General features: G+C 43.7%; 1 long non-coding RNA gene across 1 annotated transcript; it reads right to left on the bottom strand.

The window, feature by feature from the left end:
- Positions 1-2545: 2545 nt before the first annotated feature.
- LOC135570668 (uncharacterized) lies at positions 2546-6987 on the bottom strand. Its single transcript, XR_010463564.1, has 3 exons — positions 6884-6987; positions 6741-6776; positions 2546-2667 (listed from the first exon to the last, which is right to left on the bottom strand). It is a non-coding gene; the product is annotated as an uncharacterized LOC135570668 (long non-coding RNA).
- Positions 6988-9526: the final 2539 nt, after the last annotated feature.

Here is a 9526-nt window from a genome sequence, read left to right as displayed (position 1 = left end):
CGCAGGTCCTAATCCAGGCACTTGTCATCTCCCGTCTGGATTACTGCAACTCGCTGTTGGCTGGGCTCCCTGCCTGTGCCATTAAACCCCTACAACTCATCCAGAACGCCGCAGCCCGTCTGGTGTTCAACCTTCCCAAGTTCTCTCACGTCACCCCGCTCCTCCGCTCTCTCCACTGGCTTCCAGTTGAAGCTCGCATCCGCTACAAGACCATGGTGCTTGCCTACGGAGCTGTGAGGGGAACGGCACCTCAGTACCTCCAGGCTCTCATCAGGCCCTACACCCAAACAAGGGCACTGCGTTCATCCACCTCTGGCCTGCTCGCCTCCCTACCACTGAGGAAGTACAGTTCCCGCTCAGCCCAGTCAAAACTGTTCGCTGCTCTAGCCCCCCAATGGTGGAACAAACTCCCTCACGACGCCAGGACAGCGGAGTCAATCACCACCTTCCGGAGACACCTGAAACCCCACCTCTTTAAGGAATACCTAGGATAGGATAAAGTAATCCTTCTCACCCCCCTTAAAAGACCTAGATGCACTATTGTAAAGTGGCTGTTCCACTGGATGTCATAAGGTGAAAGCACCAATTTGTAAGTCGCTCTGGATAAGAGCGTCTGCTAAATTACTTAAATGTAAATGTAAATGTAATTGACCACATGTTCTCAATGGGATTAAGGTCTGGGGAATTTCCTAGCCATGGACACAAAATATTAATGTTTCGTTCCCCGAGCCACTTAGTTATCACTTTTTCCTTATGGCAAGGTGCTCCATCATGCTGGAAAGGGCATTGTTCATCACCAAACTGTTCCTGGATGGTTGGGAGAAGTTGCTCTCGGAGGATGTGTTGGTACCAATCTTGATTCATGGCTGTGATCTTAGGCAAAATTGTGAGTAAGCCCACTCCCTTGGCTGAGAAGCAACCCCACACATGAATGGTCTCATGCTTTACTGTTGGCATGACACAGGACTGATGGTAGCGCTCACCTTGTCTTCTCCGGACAAGCTTTTTTTCGGATGCCCCAAACAATCAGAAAGGGGATTCATCAGAGAAAATTACTTTACCCCAGTCCTCGGCAGTCCAATCCCTGTACCTTTTGCAGAATATCAGTCTGTCCCTTGTATTTTTCCTGGAGAGAAGTGGCTTCTTTGCTGCCCTTCTTGACACCAGGCCATCCTCAAAGTCTTTGCCTCACTGTGCGTGCAGATGCACTCACACCTGCCTGCTGCCATTCCTGAGCAAGCTCTGTACTGGTGGTGCCCCGATCCCGCAGCTGAATCAACTTTAGGAGACAGTCCTGGTGCTTGCTGGACTTTCTTGGGCCTCCTGAAGCCTTCTTCTCAATAATTGAACCGCTCCTTGAAGTTCTTGATGATCCGATAAATGGTTGATTTAGGTGCAATCTTACTGGCAGCAATGATGACGGCACGTGTTTCCTTGCAGGTAACCATGCTTGACAGAGGAAGAACAATGATTCCAAGAACCACCTTCCTTTTGAAGCTTCAGTCTGTTATTCGAACTCAATCAGCATGACAGAGTGATCTCCAGCCTTGTCCATATCAACAATCACCTGTGTTAACGAGAGAATCACTGACATGATGTCAGCTGGTCCTTTTGTGGCAGGGCTGAAATGCAGTGGAAATGTTTTGGGGGGGATTCAGTTCATTTAATTGCAATTCATCTGATCACTCTTCATAACTTTCTGTAGTATATACTGTACAATTTGCCATCATACAAACTGAGGCAGCAGATTTTGTGAAAATTAATATTTGTGTCATTCTCAAAACCTTTGGCCACGATTGTAGTGTCTGCTTCATCACACCACTTCAATTGAGCGCCTTGCTGGTACTTCCTGTTTGAGATTTTGCTTGTAAACAGGAATTAAGAGGAAGGAGTTATGGCCAGATTTTCCAAATGGAGGGTGAGGGAAAGCTTTGTATGAATGTCATCCATGGATAAATAGATTTTTTTCTGCTTGAGATTTGAGTCTGCAGTTTGATGGCTGGTTTGGTGGAATATTTAACTGTTTGTCTGCGTCCTTGTGTTTGGGGAGGGGAAGGGGTGGGGTCTGGGTTGGCAGTCGCTGGGTGGAGGTAGTATTTGTAGTTGATCTGTGTCCTTGTTTTGGGGGAGAAGTGGGATCTACTGTACCCAATGAGTGAAAATACATTTCTAAAAAGTATCTACCCCCCCCCACACACACACACACACACCCAGGTGTAGAGTTTGGCCAGTAGCATAGAGTTTGGATAGCCATCCAAATGGTGAATGATGGCACAGTAAAATACAGATACTCACCTTTCTGGAGAGATGATGTTCTGTTCTCTGCTCCTGAATATACTGATACACACCTTTCTGGAGAGATGATGTTCTGTTCTCTGCTCCTGAATATACAGATACTCACCTTTCTGGAGAGATGATGTTCTGCTCTCTGCTCCTGAATATACAGATACACACCTTTCTGGAGAGATGATGTTCTGCTCTCTGCTCCTGAATATACAGATACACACCTTTCTGGAGAGATGATGTTCTGCTCTCTGCTCCTGAATATACTGATACACACCTTTCTGGAGAGATGATGTTCTGTTCTCTGCTCCTGAATATACTGATACACACCTTTCTGGAGAGATGATGTTCTGTTCTCTGCTCCTGAATATGGACTTACTCAGACTGTGTGAATAGAAAGACGTGGTACAATGATTAATGATGGCTATACAGTATTTTTTATTTATTTTATTTTTCACCTTTATTTAACCAGGTAGGCTAGTTGAGAACAAGTTCTCATTTACAACTGCGACCTGGCCAAGTTAAAGCATAGCAGTGTGAACAGACAACAACACAGAGTTACACATGGCATAAACAATAAACAAGTCAATAACACAGTAGAAAAAAAAGTCTATATACATACATTGTGTGCAGAAGGCATGAGGAGGTAGGCGAATAATTACAATTTAGCAGATTAACACTGGAGTGATAAATGGTCAGATGGTCATGTGCAGGTAGAGATACTGGTGTGCAAAAGAGCAGAAGAGTAAATAAATAACAACAGTATGGGGATGAGGTAGGTAAATTGGGTGGGCTATTTACCGATAGACTATGTACAGCTGCAGCGATCGGTTAGCTGCTCAGATAGCAGATGTTTGAAGTTTGTGAGGGAGATAAAAGTCTCCAACTTCAACGATTTTTTGCAATTCGTTCCAGTCACAGGCAGCAGAGAACTGGAAGGAAAGGAGGCCAAATGAGGTGTTGGCTTCAGTGAGATACACCTGCTGGAGCGCGTGCTATGGGTGGGTGTTGCCATCGTGACCAGTGAACTGAGATAAGGCGGAGCTTTACCTAGCATGGACTTGTAGATGACCTGGAGCCAGTGGGTCTGGCGACGAATATGTAGCGAGGGCCAGCCGACTAGAATATACAGGTCGCAGTGGTGGGTGGTATAAGGTGCTTTAGTAACAAAACGGATGGCACTGTGATAAACTGCATCCAGTTTGCTGAATAGAGTATTGGAAGCTATTTTGTAAATGACATCGCCGAAGTCGAGGATTGGTAGGATAGTCAGTTTTACTAGGGTAAGTTTGGCGTGAGTGAAGGAGGCTTTGTTGCAAAATAGAAAGCCGATTCTAGATTTGATTTTAGATTGGAGATGTTTGATATGAGTCTGGAAGGAAAGTTTACAGTCTAGCCAGACACCTAGGTACTTATAGATGTTCACATATTCTAGGTCGAAACCATCCAGGGTGGTGATGCTAGTCATGCGTGCTGGTGCAGGCAGCAAACGGTTGAAAAGCATGCATTTGGTTTTACTAGCGTTTAAGAGCAGTTGGAGGCCACGGAAGGAGTGTTGTATGGCATTGAAGCTCGTTTGGAGGTAAGTTAGCACAGTGTCCAAGGAAGGGCCAGAAGTATACAGAATGGTGTCGTCTGCGTAGAGGTGGATCAGGGAATCGGCCGCAGCAAGAGCAACATCATTGATATATACAGAGAAAAGAGTCGGCCCGAGAATTGAACCCTGTGGCACCCCCATAGAGACTGCCAGAGGACCGGACCACATGCCCTCCAATTTGACACACTGAACTCTGTCTGCAAAGTAGTTGGTGAACCAGGCAAGGCAGTCATTAGAAAAACCGAGGCTACTGAGTCTGCCGATAAGAATATGGTGATTGACAGAGTCGAAAGCCTTGGCCAGGTCGATGAAGACGGCTGCACAGTATTGTCTTTTATCGATGGCGGTTATGATATCGTTTAGTACCTTGAGCGTGGCTGAGGTGCACCCGTGACCGGCTCGGAAAAAATTTAAGCCAAATGTTTTCCTTCCAAGGGGCAGAACGACAGAGATTTGAACTTGCAACCTTTCGGTTACTAGTCAACACTCAGCTAAATGGGAAACTACCTGGGCCCGGTGTCTCCCAGGATAAATACACCACTTCCCCATTCATGGAGGAGACTCTCTCCATGCAGACACTTTTATAGATTTGGTTGTTTTTCTTGGTGGTTTTTTGGTTGTTTGCTTTAGCATCTTTCAACACACTGCATTATCACATCCATGCATGCAAAACACTCACTTACACTACTGATTACTGATTACACACACCATTGTGTTATACTTAGTTACTCATTTAATTTTATTACTCCTTATCTCCACGTTGTCTCCCTTTTGTTACGGGCTTTGAGCCGGTTCGTGACACTAACCACTTGGCTACCCTGCCTAGGCCAATTGTGAATTTTCTGGCAGCCTAACTTTTTCCAAATGTCTAAAAATCTGTTTTTATGCTTTGTCATTATGGGGTATTGTGTGTGTGGGGGGGGGGGGGGGGGGGGGGCAATGTAATCCATTTTAGAATGAGGCTGTAATTAAATAAAATGTGTCAAAAGTCAAGGGGCCTTAATACTTCCTGAATACACTGTATATGCAGCCTTAGAAATAAGATTCCGTAAATCAGTAACTTGCTAACATCAGATAACATTCTGTATGTTAGCCATTTATGAGACTCACTTAGATAATTCCTTTAATGATACAGCAGTAGCAATACAGGGATATAACATCTACAGAAGAGACAGGAATGCTTATGGGGGAGGTGTTGCTTTATATATTTAGAGCCATTTCCCTGTACTGTTTAGAGAAGATCTCATGCCCAGTGTTATTGAAGAGGTTGCAGGTTTACCTGCCTCATCTGAAGCCATTTAGGGGTATTTCTATAGGTCACCAAGTGCTAACAGTCAGTATTTAGACAGTGTGTGAAATGCTCGGTAGTATCATCTACACTGGTTGAAGTGGATGTAGCAAGTGACATCAATAAGGGATCTTAGCTTTCACCTGGATTCACCTGTCAGTTTATGTTATGGATGGAAAGACATGGTGCCCTTAATGTTTTGTACACTCCGTGTGTAAACGCAACATGTAAAGTGTTGGTTCCGTGTTTCATGAGCTGAAAAAAAAAATACAGGAAATGATCCATGAGCACAAAAAGCTTATTTCTATCAAATGTCTTTACATCCATGTGGGTGATTATTTCTCATTTGCCAAGATATTCCATTCACCTGGTAGGTGTGGCATATCAAGAAGCTGATTAAACAACGTGATCATTACACAGGTGCACCTTCTGCTGGGGACAATAAAAGGCCATAGACATGCTGACTGCAGGAATGTCAAACAGAGCTGATGCCAGAAAATTTTAATTTCTCTACCGTAAGCCACCTCGAACGGCATTTTAGAGAAGCTTGCAGTACGTCCAATTGGCTCCAGTCTTGGTGTGAGCCGAATTAGGAGGAACTGGTACTCACTGAGCAAGTGGTGTGACTTCCGATACACACATGGTTTTGTTCAAGTATTGTAGTTTGTTTGACAATTCTTTTACAATGAGAAAACAACCAAATGGAAAAAATACATTGTAACAAATAACCCTGATTCCACTATAACAAACAGTCTGAGAGAAAATGCCCCACAGACCTTTGCATGCCATCGGGACAACATCAGACTGATTTACATTGCTAGTTGGGTCATGGGGTTGGGATCTTCCGATGGGTCTGGGTTTGTTGCATCCAAAGCTAACGGTTGTTGGTTTGCTCTTAGTGGGACTATACTTTGTTGGTTTGCTCTTAGTGGGACTATACTTTGTTGGTTTGCTCTTAGTGGGACTATACTTTGTTGGTTTGCTCTTAGTGGGACTATACTTTGTTGGTTTGCTCTTAGTGGGACTATACTTTGTTGGTTTGCTCTTAGTGGGACTATACTTTGTTGGTTTGCTCTTAGTGGGACTATACTTTGTTGGTTTGCTCTTAGTGGGACTATACTTTGTTGGTTTGCTCTTAGTGGGACTATACTTTGTTGGTTTGCTCTTAGTGGGACTATACTTTGTTGGTTTGCTCTTAGTGGGACTATACTTTGTTGGTTTGCTCTAATTGTACCTCCTAACCAGTGTGAATACAACAGGAAGCTTGTTGATGGCCCATCAGCAGGCCGTTAAGTTTGCTACGTTGAAGGCCTTTGAGAGGGTTTTGTGCCTCCGGGAACAGTCATGTTTGCTCTTTTTCATAATAGTGTAGGGTAACAGCAATGATGAACCAATATCACAATATGACTTGTTCATATCCTTATTGGTGCCCACCACTAGTAACTGTGTACAGTACATCTCTGTTATCTCTGTAAATGATCTAACGGGTAACATTAAGGAAATAGGAAAGAGCGTTTAGAAGTACCAGTATCATGACTTGTTGGGAGGATTTCTCAGTTCATATCAACTAACCTGGTGTTCCTCTGGTCCTCATCAACTGGGATATCTCTGTTGGAAGAGTCAAACCAAACCCTGTGAATATGAATCAATCAGAAAATCCATATCACATTATAGCATCATTAGGGTGTAATAAATGAACAGAAACTTGATCTTACCCATTGAGCCTTTCATTGAAGAAGCTGTAGTGAACATACCTTTCGGAAGAGAGGAGGAAATCAATTCAAGTCTGTCATGAAAACATTTAAAGGCCTTATTACACAAAATGTGCTGTTTTTCTTCTACATCAGATTAGCAGCTTGTCTTTGAAGCCTAATTTATACGCTACGCAATAATGCAATTAGCTGCCGAAAATGGGGATCCAGCTTAGTTGAGTCGAGTTACAAATTATGAGCTGCACAAGTTTACATTATCCTGACATTATCCTGACATTATCCTGACATTATCCTTACATTATCCTTACATTATCTTGGATGTGGTGTGGGCAAAGCCTCATTCATGCTACATGCGTGTGTGCATCTATTAACCTGAAGTGCAAACCATAGTGTATATAGTAGTATATGAATGTAAGCAAGATATTCAAACTATACAGGAGCTTTTCAATTAAACCAGATTGCACACTTGAATAATGCAATGATTAAAAAAAGTGTGAAAATTTTTAATTTTTAAAAGGGTTTAATCTTTAGCTATTACGACAACAATGATGTGTTATTACTGCATGGGCATGTGGCCTCAGAGAGAAAATATGTTCATTTAAAACCAGGTGAGTAATATGTGGGGCGGCAGGGTAGACTAGTGGTTAGAGCGTTGGACTAGTAACCGAAAGGGCATGTGGCCTCAGAGAGAAAATGTGTTCATTTAAAACCAGGTGAGTAATATGTGGGGTGGCGGGGTAGCCTAGTGGTTAGAGCGTTGGACTAGTAACCGAAAGGGCATGTGGCCTCAGAGAGAAAATGTGTTCATTTAAAACCAGGTGAGTAATATGTGGGGCGGCAGGGTAGACTAGTGGTTAGAGCGTTGGACTAGTAACCGAAAGGGCATGTGGCCTCAGAGAGAAAATGTGTTCATTTAAAACCAGGTGAGTAATATGTGGGGCGGCAGGGTAGCCTAGTGGTTAGAGTGTAGAGGGGGCAGGGTAGCCTAGTGGTTAGAGTGTAGAGGGGGCAGGGTAGCCTAGTGGTTAGAGTGTAAACCAGGTGAGTAATATGTGAAGTAAACGCTGATCCTGGTGAGTAACTTTCCCCTAAGAATCGGAATGAATATTATAATAATAATATAATATTAAAATCGAATAGTTAAAATTCAAATACAGAGTGGCCTTAGATCGTGACAAATTGCCGCACTTGACCGTTGCTCTTGAATCATTCCCCCGGTGAAAGCCCGCCGCGCTATGAAACCATACACTTTTGCAGACACTTTGATATTACCAGCCGCAGTTGAAATGGTAAAAGCAATGTGTAGTAAGGAACAGAAACTACAAACATCAATACCTTTGTCAGATAACACTGTGAAACTAAGAATTGATGGTATAGCTAGCAATCAAGAGGAAACTCTGACTGAACGACTCAAACTCCCCACCTTATGCTCTCCAAATGAACTCTGACTGAACGACTCAAACTCCCCACCTTATGCTCTCCAAATGAACTCTGACTGAACGACTCAAACTCCCCACCTTATGCTCTCCAAATGGACTCTGACTGAACGAATCAAACTCCCCACCTTATGCTCTCCAAATGGACTCTGACTGAACGAATCAAACTCCCCACCTTATGCTCTCCAAATGAACTCTGACTGAACGACTCAAACTCCCCACCTTATGCTCTCCAAATGGACTCTGACTGAACGAATCAAACTCCCCACCTTATGCTCTCCAAATGAACTCTGACTGAACGACTCAAACTCCCCACCTTATGCTCTCCAAATGAACTCTGACTGAACGACTCAAACTCCCCACCTTATGCTCTCCAAATGAACTCTGACTGAACGACTCAAACTCCCCACCTTATGCTCTCCAAATGGACGTTAGCTGTGGGGGCCGAGATGCACCTGCATTATCTATTGTTCTCTACATGTCGCGGCATGCTATTCACGAGGACATATTGTTCTGTCTCACGATTCCCGAGCATGAAACTGCACAGGGGATGGTCAGTGTGCTGCGTGGCTATATTGATGACAAACTGATTCCATGGGATCGAATGGTGGGCTTTTGCACAGATGGGGCTCCGTCTATAACGGGATTGGGGCAGGCCTCTAAACTCCAGTTATGAATGTGTCTGCCTCTGCCATATGGACTCATTGTATGATACATGGTTATAACATCTACAGAAAAGACAGAAATGCCAATGGGGGCAGTGTTGCAGATTATATTCAGAAACACATTCCTGTAAAGATTAGAGAGGATCTCATGTTAAATACTGTAATATGGCTACAGGTTCATCTGCCTCACCTAATGCCCATTGTGGTGGGAAGCTGCTATAGACCAAGTGTTAACAGTCAGTATCTGGAAAACATGTGTGAAATGCTTGATAATGTATGTGATATCAACTGAGATGTATCATTTCTGGGTGACTTCAATACTGACTGGCTTTCATAAAGCTGCCCACTCAAGAAAACATTTAAAACTTTAAATTTGTGCCTGCAACCTGGTTCAGGTAATCAGTCAACCTACCAGAGTAGTTACATGCTGCAAGGAGGCATGAGGACTACAGATGTAGCCAGGGCAATAAATTGCAATGTGCGTACTGTGAGACGCCTAAGACAGCGCTACAGGCAGGATGGACAGCTGATCGTCCTCGCCGTGG

Source organism: Oncorhynchus nerka, unplaced genomic scaffold (assembly GCF_034236695.1).
Source record: "Oncorhynchus nerka isolate Pitt River unplaced genomic scaffold, Oner_Uvic_2.0 unplaced_scaffold_942, whole genome shotgun sequence".
NCBI lineage: Eukaryota > Metazoa > Chordata > Actinopteri > Salmoniformes > Salmonidae > Oncorhynchus > Oncorhynchus nerka.
This window is presented reverse-complemented; position numbering and strand designations above follow the sequence as displayed.